Source organism: Oncorhynchus keta, chromosome 12 (assembly GCF_023373465.1).
Source record: "Oncorhynchus keta strain PuntledgeMale-10-30-2019 chromosome 12, Oket_V2, whole genome shotgun sequence".
NCBI lineage: Eukaryota > Metazoa > Chordata > Actinopteri > Salmoniformes > Salmonidae > Oncorhynchus > Oncorhynchus keta.
In genome coordinates this window covers 27,804,953-27,818,876 of record NC_068432.1, presented here as the reverse complement: position 1 = coordinate 27,818,876, position 13,924 = coordinate 27,804,953, and the positions used below count along the sequence as shown (strand labels likewise).

At 50.0% G+C, this 13,924-nt stretch overlaps 1 protein-coding gene and 1 pseudogene across 1 annotated transcript in view; both read right to left on the bottom strand.

Moving 5' to 3' along the window:
- LOC118391209 (schwannomin-interacting protein 1-like) overlaps window positions 1-7,662 on the bottom strand; it is a 15,653-nt gene extending 7,991 nt beyond the window's left edge. The window contains exon 1 of the mRNA XM_052457932.1: window positions 7,530-7,662. The gene's annotated coding sequence lies outside the window, so the exon portion shown is untranslated. The remainder of the gene's footprint in view (window positions 1-7,529) is intronic.
- An 8-nt stretch (window positions 7,663-7,670) lies between these two features.
- Window positions 7,671-10,314, bottom strand: LOC118391686 (uncharacterized; annotated as a pseudogene).
- Between the last annotated feature and the right edge of the window lie 3,610 nt (window positions 10,315-13,924).

Here is a 13,924-nt window from a genome sequence, read left to right as displayed (position 1 = left end):
AATTGACGGTTTATTAAACCAACTTTACACAGGCTACTGTTTGGGCCGTAGCACACGCCAAATAGATGACAGATAACCCACAAGCCAATCGTGACCTTCTCTTGTGAAGCCCAGACGTAAGAGAGAGAGAACAAAGGCTGAACCTGGTCTTAACTTCCAATGCGCTACCCCCCTGCCCAACCCCCCTCCACGCCACTCCGCCAACCACCAGGATGCCTGGCATCAGAACATTCCAGGCATTCCCGTGATTGGCAGATAGCAGGTTGATTGACATGTCAGACCCCGCGAACACCGGGTACTGGTCAGTACAACACAACCACCTCCTAGCCTAACACATAACACACAGCTGTCTGTGCGGGTCGCTACACAGCCCCCCCACCACAAAGTCCCTCGTCCCCGAGGGAACAAACAAAGTCTCTGAAGCGACCCGGAGGTCTCCTTTGCCTGCGTGGCCGTGATGGTCGCAGAGTGCCCCTCTGGGAACCAGGGGATGAAGGCAGGGATATGGGGGACAAGGAAGCGGGAACGGGTAATACAGTCCGTGGCTCTGGGGAACCACGCGGTGACACGGGGGAGACAGGGGAGTGGACTGTCTGGAGCCTTGTCTGCGGCACCTGAGGGTGGGTGCCTGGAGAATGTCATTGCCAGAGAGGGGAATTGTGGGGGTTCCTGGGGTTTGGGGAGAAGAGGCCCCTCTGTATGGGGCTAACCTGTCCCGGTGCAGTGCCACCTTTCTCCCCTGGGAGGAAGCTGCACCCGGTACACAACCTCCCCTACCCTCTCCAGGACACTGCAGGGTCCCACCCAGTGACTGTCCAACTTGGGACATCTGCCTTTTTTCCTTAGGGGGCTGTAGACCCAGACCAGCTCCCCAGCCACAAAGTGCCTTCCCGGGTGTGCACGTCATAGTTCCTTTTCTGCCTCACACCTGCATTCACCAGCTGCTCTCTGGCGAAGGTGTGGGCTGTCTCCAGGCGGTCCTGGAGTCTCCGGGCATACTCCGGCCCCGGAGGAACATGAGGGCTATCCAGGGGCCGACCAACGCCATCTCCGCAGGGGTGCGGATCTCTCTCCCCAGCATGAGGAGGGCAGGCGTGCAGGAAGTGGAGTCTTGGACAGCGGAGCGGCATGCCATGAGGACCATAGGCAGGTGCTTGTCCCAGTCACGCTGGTGTTTGGAAGAGACGATGGCCAGCTGCTGTCCAAGCGTTTTGTTGAAGCGCTCCACAAGGCCATCACTTTGAGGATGGAGAGGAGTAGTGCGGGTCTTGTGCATACCCAGCCTCTCACACATGGTGGCGAACACACGGGACTCAAAGTTTCTGCCTTGGTCGCTGTGGATGGACTCTGCAGCTCCAAACCTGCTGAACATCCCCGCTGTCAGGGCTGCCGACGATGGTCTCTGCCTCCTGGTCAGGCAGAGCATAGGCCTCGGGCCATTTTGTGAAATAGTCCATGGCCGTGAGCACCCAGCGGTTTCCACTGTCTGTGGTGGGGAACGGCCCAACTACATCCACTCCCAACCTCTCCATGGGAGCCCCCACTGGGAACTGTTGGAGCTGAGCATGAGAGCGGCCTGGGGGGCCCTTTCTCGCTGTGCAGTTGTCACAGCGGCGACAAAAGTCCTCCACATTCCTCTTGTGCTGCCCCCAGTAGAAGCCCTGACGGAGACGGCGCAGTGTTTTTGTGACCCCAAAGTGTCCAGTCCCCACCCCCCCATGAGTACTCTGGAGCACAGCCTCCCGCAATGCTTTTGGGACCACCACCTGCCACCTCTCCTCTCCCGTAGCTGACTCCTTCCATGCCCGCTGTAGCACGCCATCAGCCAGCCGCAATCTCTCAAACTTCGACCACAACCCTTTGGTCGCGAGTGAGAGCGCTGTCACCTCTTCCCATAGTGGCCTCACCTGCGCCTCTACCCACTGTAGCACTGGCTGTAGGTCTGTGTCCCGTCCCTGCTGCTGCCGCCATTCAGCCACGTCGACAGTCTGCAGCTCACAGCAGACAGGCCCGCTCGCCCGACACACTGTGGCACAGACACCCTCCTCTGCCCGCAGCTCTCTCTCCCGTCCCTCTCTCCGTTCACAGTGGCGGCAGCCGTCTGCAGTACAGGGCCGACGGGACATGGCGTCGGCGTTGGAGTGGCGTGCCCCTGCCCTGTGCACCACCGTGAAGTCATACGGCTGAAGCTCCTCCAACCAGCGTGCCACCTGCCCCTCTGGCTCTCTGAAAGACATGAGCCACTGGAGAGCAGAGTGGTCAGTCCTTACAGTAAAGGGCAGACCACCCAGGTAGTACTTGAAGTGTTTGACGGAAGCCACAACAGCCAAGAGCTCCCGCCGGGTGACACAGTAGCGGCGCTCATGATTGTCAAATGTTTTGCTGAAGTACGCCACCACTCTCTCCCCCTCTGGCCCCACCTGGGCCAGCATCCCACCCATGCCCACATTGCTCGCGTCTGTGTCCAGGATAAAGGGCAAGGTGAGGTCAGGGGGGGCGAGCACGCGGGCCTCGATCAGTGCACGTTTGAGAGTGTTGAACGCCTCCTCACACTCCACTGTCCAAGTGAAAGCCTTGTCCTTTGGCAGCAGGCGGTTCAGTGGAGCAGCAACGCTTGAGAAGCCCCGTACAAACCTCGTGTAGTACGAGGCCAGGCCCAGGAAGCTCTTCAGCTGACGCTGGTCGGTGGGGGTGGGCCAGTCTCTGACAGCCCCTACCTTGTCCTCCATGGTGCTGATCCCCTCCTTCCCCACTCGGTGGCCCAAGAAGGACACCTCTCTCCTCATGAAGTGGCACTTCTCGGGGTGGAGCTGCAGACCTGCGGCAGCCACCCTCTCCAGCACACGCCTTAGCGCCCCCAGGGCTGACTGGAAGGAGCTGCCATGGGCCAGGATGTCATCGAGGTATACCAGACACTGCTGTCGGGGGATGCCATCCAGCACCCTGTCCATCAAACGCTCAAAAGTAGCTGGAGCGTTGCACAGGCCAAAGCACAGGACCTTGAACTGCCAGTGTCCTCTGTTAGTGGAGAACGCAGTTTTGGCTCTGGCCTCTGGGGAGAGGTGCACCTGCCAGTAGCCACTGCGGAGGTCTAGTGAGGAGAACCAGGAGGACCCCCTAACCAGGTCCAGCGACTCATCGATACGTGGTATGGGGTATGAGTCCTTCCTGGTTACCTCATTCAGCCGCCTGTAGTCCGCACAGAACCTCAGCTTGCCCCCCTTCGGAACCATGATGACTGGCGCCGCCCAGGGGCTGTCTGAGGGCTCAATGAAGTCTGCCCGCTGCATCTCCAACACAGCCTTGTCTGCCGCCTCCTGGCGTGCCAGGGGGATACGGCGGGGACGCATCTTGATGGGTCGAGCATCACCTGTGTCGATCTCATGCTGCACCAGATGAGTCTGACTCACCTCTTCCTCACTCAACGCAAAGCTGTCTCTGAATTCAAACAGCAACTGCCACAACCTTTCCTGCTGCTCGGGGTCAAGACCAACACAGTTCCTCCCCCATATCTCCCTCACTGCAGACAGTGTCCTCTCCTCTCCCATCTGGGGTAGCTGGGCTGGGGGGGTGCGGCCCGGGCTCACAGAGGGCTGTGTCATGGAGGTAGCTGGGGGAATGTAACACACTGCCGTAGGTGACAGGGGGACTGGGGAAAAGTCACACACAGCTGTGGGGGAGAGGGCGCAGCCATGAGTCTCTGCTGCTTTAACTGTTGGAGTAAAGGGTTTGTTGGGTTGAGTGAATGTGACATTAGGGGGGGCCATGGTGACTTCCGTCCCTCCCTGGAAGCTCAGTGTGCCCCTATTTAGGTCTAACTGGCAGCCTGTGCTCCTAAGAAAGTCCAACCTCAGGATACAAGGGTCCTGCACAGCCGCCACCCACACAGGATGACGCACAGTCCTGCCCCCTACTGTCAGAGTCATTATTCCCTTCCCTTTCATGGGTGCCAGCTCACCTGTGACTGTGCGGAGCTGCACAGTTGTAGGCTCACACTGAGTCCAACCTGGCACAATATCTGGCCTCACCAGGGTTACTGTGGACCCAGTGTCCACCAGGGCGGAGCAGGGCACCCCCTCCACAGTGACAGGGACATGACAAAAGTCCCCAACACAGGTCCGGCCCACCACAACAACAGGCTCCATCCGCTTGCCCTCGTCTGCTTCTGGGGGAAGTGGAGCCTTGCTTCCCCGTCTGTGCCGGTGGGCTCCTCCTGAAGATGATGGTGGTTGGGATAGAAAGCCAGGGGTCCGCACTACCCGGTCTATGCGGACCCCGAGCCGTTTCCCTGAGCTCTGGGGGACATGGGGCAATCTCGGCGCAGATGGCCTGGCTGGCCACAACCCCAGCAGACCCTGGGACCAGGGCGTGTGTTTCGTTCCGCCTGTAGCGACACAACACAAATTAGTTTTGTCATTTCGGCCACCCAAGCAGGCTTTTCCGGCTCCGGGCTGCTCTGCCCCCCAGCTCGCACAGAGGGTGTGTCTCCCTGCACCCCCACCAAAGCCCCAGCTGAAGCCCCAGCCCACACCAGCTCCCTCTCCAAAGCCATCTCCAAGGCTGTCTGCAATGACTCAGGATGAGCCAGCTGGGTCTGTATGCGCAGCTCCGTAGGAGAGAGCGCCTGTATGAACTGGTCCCGTGCTAGCTCGCTCTGCACGGAGGGGGGCATGTGAGCATATGCCCGCCGAGAGAGGCTCTCAATGTCATTAGCTAGCACCCGTAGAGGCTCTCCAGGCTGCCTGCGTCTATTACTCAGTTCGGAGCGCAGTAGCCCGGGCTGTACACACTGTCCATAGCGCCTCCTCAGTGCTCCCACTAAAGCACCATAATCATGCCTGTCCTCGGGGCTAATCAATATCAAACAGGCCAGAGCTTCATCCGTGAGGCATAAAGCCAACTGCAGTGCCCTTTCTTCATCCGACCACCCCCTAAAATGAGCTAACAGTTCAAACTGAGCATGAAAAGCTTCCCAATCCGCCTTACCGGAATACTTCGGGGTCTTAACAGATACGGACGCAGCCGGGAACTGGGCGCCGCCATGTTTGTTTACATCCTGAGCCCCAGATTCCTCGTCACGCCGCGTCGACGTCACCACTTCGGTCCGCCCACCAGAATCCGCGCGAAATACCGTCGACGAAGCACTCATGCCCGCTTCAGCCGCCATCGCTCTAACGTCCTCCCTCAAGCGGCCTCTGCGCTCCGACGCCCTGGCGATCTCCTCAGACAGAACCCCCGACGTCCATTCACACGCACCTCCTTGGCCATAATCGTCCCCTACCTCCACCTTCACTTTCGGATTCCTCGAAGCATTTTCAATACCCGTTCTCACCTACGGTAGCTAGCCACATAAGTCAGCTAGCTAGCTGGCTAACTTGTATCAACGTTTTTACTTCTGACACCAATGTAATGACCTGACTAGATCATAAATGAACAATTGTCCAGACAGAGGCTTGAGTTTGCGAATTGACGGTTTATTAAACCAACTTTACACAGGCTACTGTTTGGGCCGTAGCACACGCCAAATAGATGACAGATAACCCACAAGCCAATCGTGACCTTCTCTTGTGAAGCCCAGACGTAAGAGAGAGAGAACAAAGGCTGAACCTGGTCTTAACTTCCAATGCTCCACCCCCCTGCCCAACCCCCCTCCACGCCACTCCGCCAACCACCAGGATGCCCGGCATCAGAACATTCCAGGTATTCCCGTGATTGGCAGATAGCAGGTTGATTGACATGTCGGACCCCGCGAACACCGGGTACTGGTCAGTACAACACAACCACCTCCTAGCCTAACACATAACACACAGCTGTCTGTGCGGGTCGCTACAGTATGTATTAATTTGTGAATGTCCATCACCCATTTCGTATTTTATGTTACAAATTACAATTTGTATTATATATTACGAATTTGCGAAAAGTACAATATATTACAGATTTGCAAAACGTACAATGTTACGAATTTGCTAAACTATAAATATATTAAGAATTTGCAAACTGAACAATATTTTATAAATTCTAGCTAGGTGGCTAACGTTAGCTAGCTGGCGAATATTAGCTAGGCGTTAGGGGTTAAGTTTAGGAGTTAGTTTAAAGGGTTAGGGGAAGGCTTAGCTAAAAGGGTTAAGGTTATGGTTAGCTAACATGCTAAGTAGTTGTAAAGTAGTTAAAAAGTAGTACGTATACTGTACAAAAATATAACCACAACATGTAAATTGTTGGTCCATGTTTCATGAGCTGAATAAAATATCCCATCAATTTTCCATATGCACAAAAAGCGTATTTCTCTCAAATTTTGTGAACAAATTAGTTTACACTTCATAAGGGAAGGGAATCAGTCATTTTAAATAAATTCCTTAGGCCCTAATCTATGTGTATGGATTTCACGTTACTGGGAATACAGATATGCATCTGTTGGTATCCGATAGATAATTTATAAAAAAAGGTAGGGCTGTGGATCAGAAAACCAGTCAGTATCTGGCTGGTTCATACTGTCGTACATGTCGATCCCGCGCATTCCAAATATGCTCAATGGGTGACATTTCTCATTTGCCAAGATATTCCATTCACCTGGCAGGTGTGGCATATGAAGCAGAGAGCATGATCATTACACATGTGGACCTTGTGTCGGGGACAATAAAAGGCCACTCTAAGAGCTGCAGTTTTGTTGTTACACAACACAATGTCACAGATGTCTAAAGTTGTTACACAAGGCCATTTTAGAGAGTTTGGCAGTATGTCCAATCAGCCTCACAACCGCAGATCACGTTACTACACCAGCTCAGGACCTCCACATTTCAGCTTCTTCACCTGCATGATCATCTGAGACCAGCCACCTGGACAGCTGATGAAACTGTGGGTTTGCACAACCAAATAATTTCTGCACAAACTGTCACGAACCGTCTCAGGGAAGCTCATCTGTGTGTTCGTCGTCCTCACCAGAGTCTTGACCTGACTGCAGTTCGGCATGGTAACCAACTTCAGTGGGCAAATGCTCATCTTCGATGGCCACTGGCACGCTGGAGAGGTGTACTCGTCACGGATGAATCCCGGTTTCAACTGTACAGGCCAGATAGCATGTATGGCGTCCATCGTGTGGGCGAGCAGTTTGCTGATGTCATATGGTGGTCACACCAGATACTGACTGGTTTTCTAATCCACGCCCCTACCATTTTTTAAGGCTTCTGTGACCAACAGATGCATATCTGTATTCCCAGTCATGTGACCTCCATAGATTAGGGCCTAATGATAATGATTTAAATTGACTGATTTTCTTACATAAAATGTAAGTCAATAAAATCTTTGAAATTGTTGCATGTTGGGTTTATAACTTTGTTCAGTGTAGTTGAAAAGTTGCTAATTAGCTAAAATTGTCTGTGATGAGATTTGAACTCGCAACCTTTGGGTTGCTAGACATTTGCGTTATACGCCCACCCATTTGAGTTTTGTTTTTGTCTTAAGTAACCATCTGTCTTACGTAACCATACCAAACATTACATATCATACTAGTGTCACTGTTCTGAATTTACCCATTTACTATGTTGCATCTAGTCTATGAGACCAGGCTGCCTCTCCTCCTCATTCACCAGCCTGCAGTTCCTGTTGCTCCCACTGGGTCGATAGTTTAGCGCCTGTAGTTCTGTCGGTGAACATGTCTCTGCCTCCATACCTCCTCATACGGGCTCTGCGTGACAGGGGGCAGAGGGGAAAACCTCCCAGTCTGAGCAAAGGTCTGGGCATTGGTCGTTGTCCATCTTCAGCATATGTTTGAGCTGCATCCCCCTCTCCGCCTTCCTCTTCATCTCCCTCTGGTCCTCCTCTTCCATCTCAGCCCGTGACCGCAGGGTCATGGAGCCCTCCGTCACTGCAAGGGCAAACTGAAGAGAGAGAGGGGTAGTGAATGAGAGATGGTGAGGGAGAGGTGGGATATCCAGACATTTTGTTCAACAAAAAATAAGATTATCAACAACATCAACCATCTTAAAGCCTCCTTCCTCACCTGGCAGTGAAAGTGGGGGAAGGGGCAAATAATTTTGCAGATGCCTATGATGAAAAGTGATGGGAAGGCTGGAGGCATCAGGAACCTGTAGAGTGGGTTATCAGGTGCTCCTGGATCTCCAGGCCCAGCTGGCCTGGCTCCATGAAGGGGTAGCTGAAGTCGTAGCCCGTACTGAGCAGCAGGACCTGGGCCTGGATAATGGACCCATCCTGGAACTGCTGAGACCCACCCTCCTGGACCTCCACCACAGCCTGGCAGACCCAATAGGGCAGAGGGAAGGGCAGGGGCTCAGAGTCACCTGGGCATTAGATCAACCCAGTTCTAGTGAGATGTCCAGTCCTGAGGTGCCAGCACCCAGCACCACCACCGACTGACCTGAGATAGGCCCTGGGTGGCGGTATGAGTGACTGTAGATCACTTTGCCAAGATATAGAGACAGGGGGATGAGAGAGAGGGATATAAAGAGAGATGGCATGAGGCAAAGGCCATGAGTGTTTCCAGACCACCTAACCTGGCCCAGACGTTTTCCAGATCAGGTCATATGGTCAGGAAAACCCAGGCATTAGATATACACTACATTAGCAAAACTATGTGGACACCCTTTCCCTTCACTGGAACTAAGGGGTCTAGTCTGAAGCATGACAAAAAGCCTCATACCGTTATTCCTTCACCAATCTTTACAGTTGGCACTATACATTGAGGCAGGTATCCTTCTCCTGGCATCCGCCAAACCCAGATTTGTCCATCGGACTGCCAGATGGTTAAGTGCGTGATTCATCACTCCAGAAAACACGTTAACAGTGCTCCAGAGTCCAATGGCGACAAGCTTTACACCACTCCAGCCGACGCTTGGCATTGCGCCTGGTGATCTTAAGCTGTGTGTGGCTGCTCGGCCATGAAAACCCATTTCATGAAGCTCCTGATGTTGCTTCCAAAGGCAGTTTGGAACGTGGTAGTGAGTTTCTTTATAGCACTTTGTGACATGCTTATGTAAAAAGGGATTTACAAATACATTTGATTGATTGTTGCAACCAAAGACAGACACTTTTTACGCTCTACATGCTTCAGAGGTCCCGTTCTGTAAGCTTGTGTGGCCTACCACTTTGCGCTGAGCCGTTGTTGCTCCTAGACATTTCCACTTCACAATAACAGCACTTACAGTTGACCGGGGCAGCTCTAGCAGGGCAGAAATTTTACAAACTGTCTTGTTGGAAAGGTGGCATCCTATGATAGTGCCACGTTGAAAGTCACTGAGCTCTTCAGTAAGTCTATTCTACTGTCAATGCTTGTCTATGGAGATTGCATGGCTATGTGCTTAATTTCATACACCTGTCAGCAACAGGTGTAGCTGAAATAGCCGAATCCACTCATTTGAAGGGGTGTGGCCACACCTTTGTATATATAGTGTAGGAAGAGAGAGAGAGGGCTAGATGGTGACGCTGGTGTGCACCTTTAAATCTCTCAAGCCCAGGGATGGATGGGATGTGGGGGTCAGAGTAGTGCCTACGGGGAGAAAGGGAGAAAGGGGTCAAGGGTTATGGTGTAAACGACAGGGGTCTGTTGTCAAGTGAATGTCTAAAGCACATCCACATTTCTTACCCGCTGCAGATTAACACAGAATCAAACGTTTCAGTGTTACGTGATCCCGACTTGTCACGTGAAGTCACCTCCCATGTCGTTATTTGTCCCTTCTCCTCTGTTGCCATGGTGACAGGGATCCCCTCCTCCACCACGGTGCTGAACTAACAAATAGTGGGGGAGAGATGGGTTGAGAGGCTTTAGAGTCTTGTCCTATGAAAACTAATACACTTTTTCCTTTTTTCACCTGAAATCGATGAGTGTGGACATTCCTTCTCTACCCCTGACAAAGGACCATGAGGCATTGTGTGTGAGTGGACGGTACCTACCTTGATGTTTGGTGTGATGCGGTGGCTCTGGCAGTATCTCTCCAGATATCTCTGCACTTCCTGGTGTCCTTGGAAGGAGGAATCTGGGGGTCAAAGAGGAAGTCAGGGAACATCATCACCTCCTTTGGCAAGTTGGTCCTGCATAGAGGGAGGGACAGTAAAACACGAGACACACAATAAGACCTGGGTCATGTCAGAAAGAGAGAAAAACAGAGAAAGAGGGTGAGGTTAGAGTGTTACAGTACCTGAGGTCTCTCTGCACATGCTGCTGTGAATGGGCAGCCTGTTGTCATAGCTACCGGTACATTCCTTGTAGAACCAGGTGCCACCCACATGTTCCGTGAGCTCCTAGGCGACGGGTGGTGCAAAGGTGTCTGGGCGGGACAGGATGTGACGTGCGGCACACAGAACTGCATCTCCCTCACCCACCACTGCAACTCGCAGCTGGTGCATCATCACGGTCCTGTCAGAGGACACAGACAGACAGGGGGACATGCCAATCACAAAGCCTTGAATACAATTACATCAGGGACCTATTCAGGAGGGTGTTTATAGCATTACAGCTAGAGAACTGAGTAATAACTGAAGAAAACTGACAGGGGCACTGTGAAACAACACTGACACCCAATAGACAATTTCAACTGCCAGCTGCCTGAATTTCTTTATTTTTTTGACAGATTCCGTGCCCCACGGGCACAGTAGTTTGAAATGGAATTGTATTTAACTTCTGGCTTCCCATGGACTGTTTCTGTGCAACCCAGTACAATTGACAGCAACACTAGTGTATTTAAATACACTTGCTTTGCTAAAAGCATCTACTCAGGCAGCACACCATACAATCAATTGCCCTTTGGGCCACCATAATCATTGCTCTCGAAAACCCTACACTCTCGAAAACCGTTCTCTATAAGTAGGGTTTTACGCAAGCCAATAAATTCACCCACTGTTGTGTCCATGTGAACCACAATTATGACACTGTGTTTTAACATTTTGAAAGTCAATATTAATCTCTTCCACACTGGTTTTCGAAACATATGCTGATATACCCCTTATCTTTCACATCAAAGAGAAAGAATATTTCAAATAAAAAAATATTGTTACTGTAGCATTTTTACACAGATTCACTAGCTGTGGGTGCCTCCAGTTAACAAACTACACTTCCTCCCCAGTTAAGATCACACACAGGTATTTGGAGAATGCTAGAAAGCTAATTAGCACAGGTGGCCAAGCCTAGTCTCATAGACTAGACGTAACATAGTAAACATGAATCCGGAACACTCAAATTGGTATGATATGTTACGTTTGGTATGGTTACATAAGACAGATGATTACTTCAGGCAAAAACAAAAGGAAGGTGTTTGGTCAGGGTGGATTTATAATGCGAATGTCTAGCAACCTAGGGGTCGCAAGTTCAAATCTCATCATGAACAACTTTAGCATTTTAGCTAATTAGCCACTTCAACTGCTTTTTAGCTACTTTGCATGTTGGCTAAACCCTTTAACATAATTCCTAACCGTAAAACTTAAACTTGACAGATCCATTGGATTCACTAATACTTTCATCATGGACAACATGCAAAGTGTAGCTACAGCTTTCAATAAAAGTGTTGTACTGTATACAATTGCTGGTATCAACACAGCTCTGTCTTCTGTGGCTAAAGCAGTCTGGACTGGTTGAAGCAAAGTGGGAAGGATTATTTTTTAAAGTGTTTCAGTCTGCCGTGAATCATCATGATTCATACACCAGTAAGCATCTATAGATAACATGCCAAGATAGCTACAAAGTCATTTTCATTTTCATTGCTAGCTATATAGCTAGCTAGACAGTTGCATACAGATACTGTTATAACTTGCTTCGTTTTGCAATGAGCCATTGTTTACGGATGACTCGTTGCGGGATGAAGCAACGTTAAGACAGCTAACTGAGCTGCCAGTTGCTTTTAATTTTTTTTAAACCACAAATATTTAATTTATTTAACTAGGCAAGTCAGTTAAGCACAAATTCTTACTTACAATGACGGCCTACCCCGGGCCAATTGTGCACCACCCTATGGGACTCCCAATCATGGTCAGATGTGATGCAGCCTGGAATTGAACCAGGGACTGTTGTGACACCTCTTGCACTGTGATGCAGTGCCTTAGACCACTGCACCACTGGGGAGCCCAAATGTTGATTGCTGATGTGCATGACATGATGATAATATTTTTTATGTTTGCCGAAAATAGCTACTGTTGTGCGGATGCTAATCATTTAGCAAGCTAATCAAACCTCATGTTACGTTGCTAGCTAGTTATTGGATTATAGATTGAGGTCATTTTTTTGCATGTTCAACCAGCTGGCTAGCTAACCAGCTCATAATTATGAAGTTAAATGTTAGCTAGTAATCGTGCGTCTGCATTGTCGTTGTTGGACTAAGTTCAGGGCATTTTAGTACAGCTGTAGCAGTCAACAGGGAATAACAAGCTATAGGATATGATTGAATTCATGTTTTAAACCTATTTTTCTTTCAGCATAAACCTGCTCTCCGCCGCCAGTACAAGGAGATGATTGAGGGTGAACAAGCAACACTTCAGGTATTTTGTCTGTGTACTTTGAGCTTATTGCTTGGACTTGGGGGTCATTTAATGTTATTACTGGTATGTTATTAATGTTATTACAAGGTTTTAATGTATTTTCAATTTTTGTCTGCTTTCCTCCTTTACAGCTTTCACTGTCTGGAGCTTTCACTCAGATGAAACCAGGTTTCAGCTGCTGTGCAATGTTGATGTCCTTCCTCCCAGAGTTGTGAAAGCATCTCCCAGACGGGTTTTGAGATTAAATGCCATGGACATTACATGTCCTACTCCAAAGGGAAATATGCTCTCAGGCTAGATTCCTTTGTTTATATCATAACATGACCTGAACCAAAGTTACTCAAAGGATCTTATGATATACGCTTAAGTCTAGATATTGTTTTTACCTAAGCTTTTGTTAGATCCACAGACGATGCAATCGCCATCGCACTGCACACTGCCCAATCCCATCTGGACAAGAGAAATACCTATGTAATAATGCTGTTCATTGACTATAGCTCAGCATTCAACACTATAGTACCCTCCAAGCTCATAATTAAGCTTGAGGCCCTGGGTCTGAACACAGCCATTGCAACTGGGTCCGGGGCTTTTCCTGACGGGCCGCCCCCAGATGGTGAAGGTAGGAAACAAAACCTCCACTTCGCTGTTCCTCAACACAGGGGCCCCACAAGTGTAAGTGCTCAGCCCCCTTCTATACTCCCTGTTCACTCAACTCAATCATCAAGTTAGCAGACGACACAACAGTAGTAGGCCTGATTAGCAACAATGACGAGACAGCCTACAGAGAGGAGGTAAGGTCCCTGGGAGTGTAGTGCCAGGAAAATAACCTCTCACTCAATGTCGACAAAACAAAGGAGCTGATCGTCGACTTCAGGAAACAGCAGAGGGAGCATGCCCTTTTTCACATCGATGGGACCGCAGTGGAGCAGGTGGAAAGCTTTAAGTTCCTTGGTGTACACATCCCTGACAATCTGAAATGGTCCACCCACACAGACAGTGTGGTAAAGAGCCTCAGGAGGCTGAAGAAATTTGTCTTGGCACCTAAAACCCCCACAAACTTGAACTTTTACAACTTTTCACGCCTGGTTTGGGGGCAGGACCGAACCATTTCATATAAATAGAGGGTGGCAATAAAGAGGCTCCCTGGATGTTTACTTTATTTTAAAAAACAAGAAAATAAATTGTTAGTTTTATTTGTACATTGTAAATATAACATTATATTAATGATTATAGGCTAATAATTTAATATAGATTTTTTAAACCTAATGTTCTAATAATTTTATAGGACCCCTGTCAGTCATAGGCCCTTAGAATCCTACAACCCCCCCCATATGCCCCTGCCAGTGCATCAATTCTGGCACCAAAAGGCACTTGAACAGCTTCTATCCCCAAGCAATAAGACTGATATATAGCTAACAAAATAGCTGCATGGACTATCTGAGTC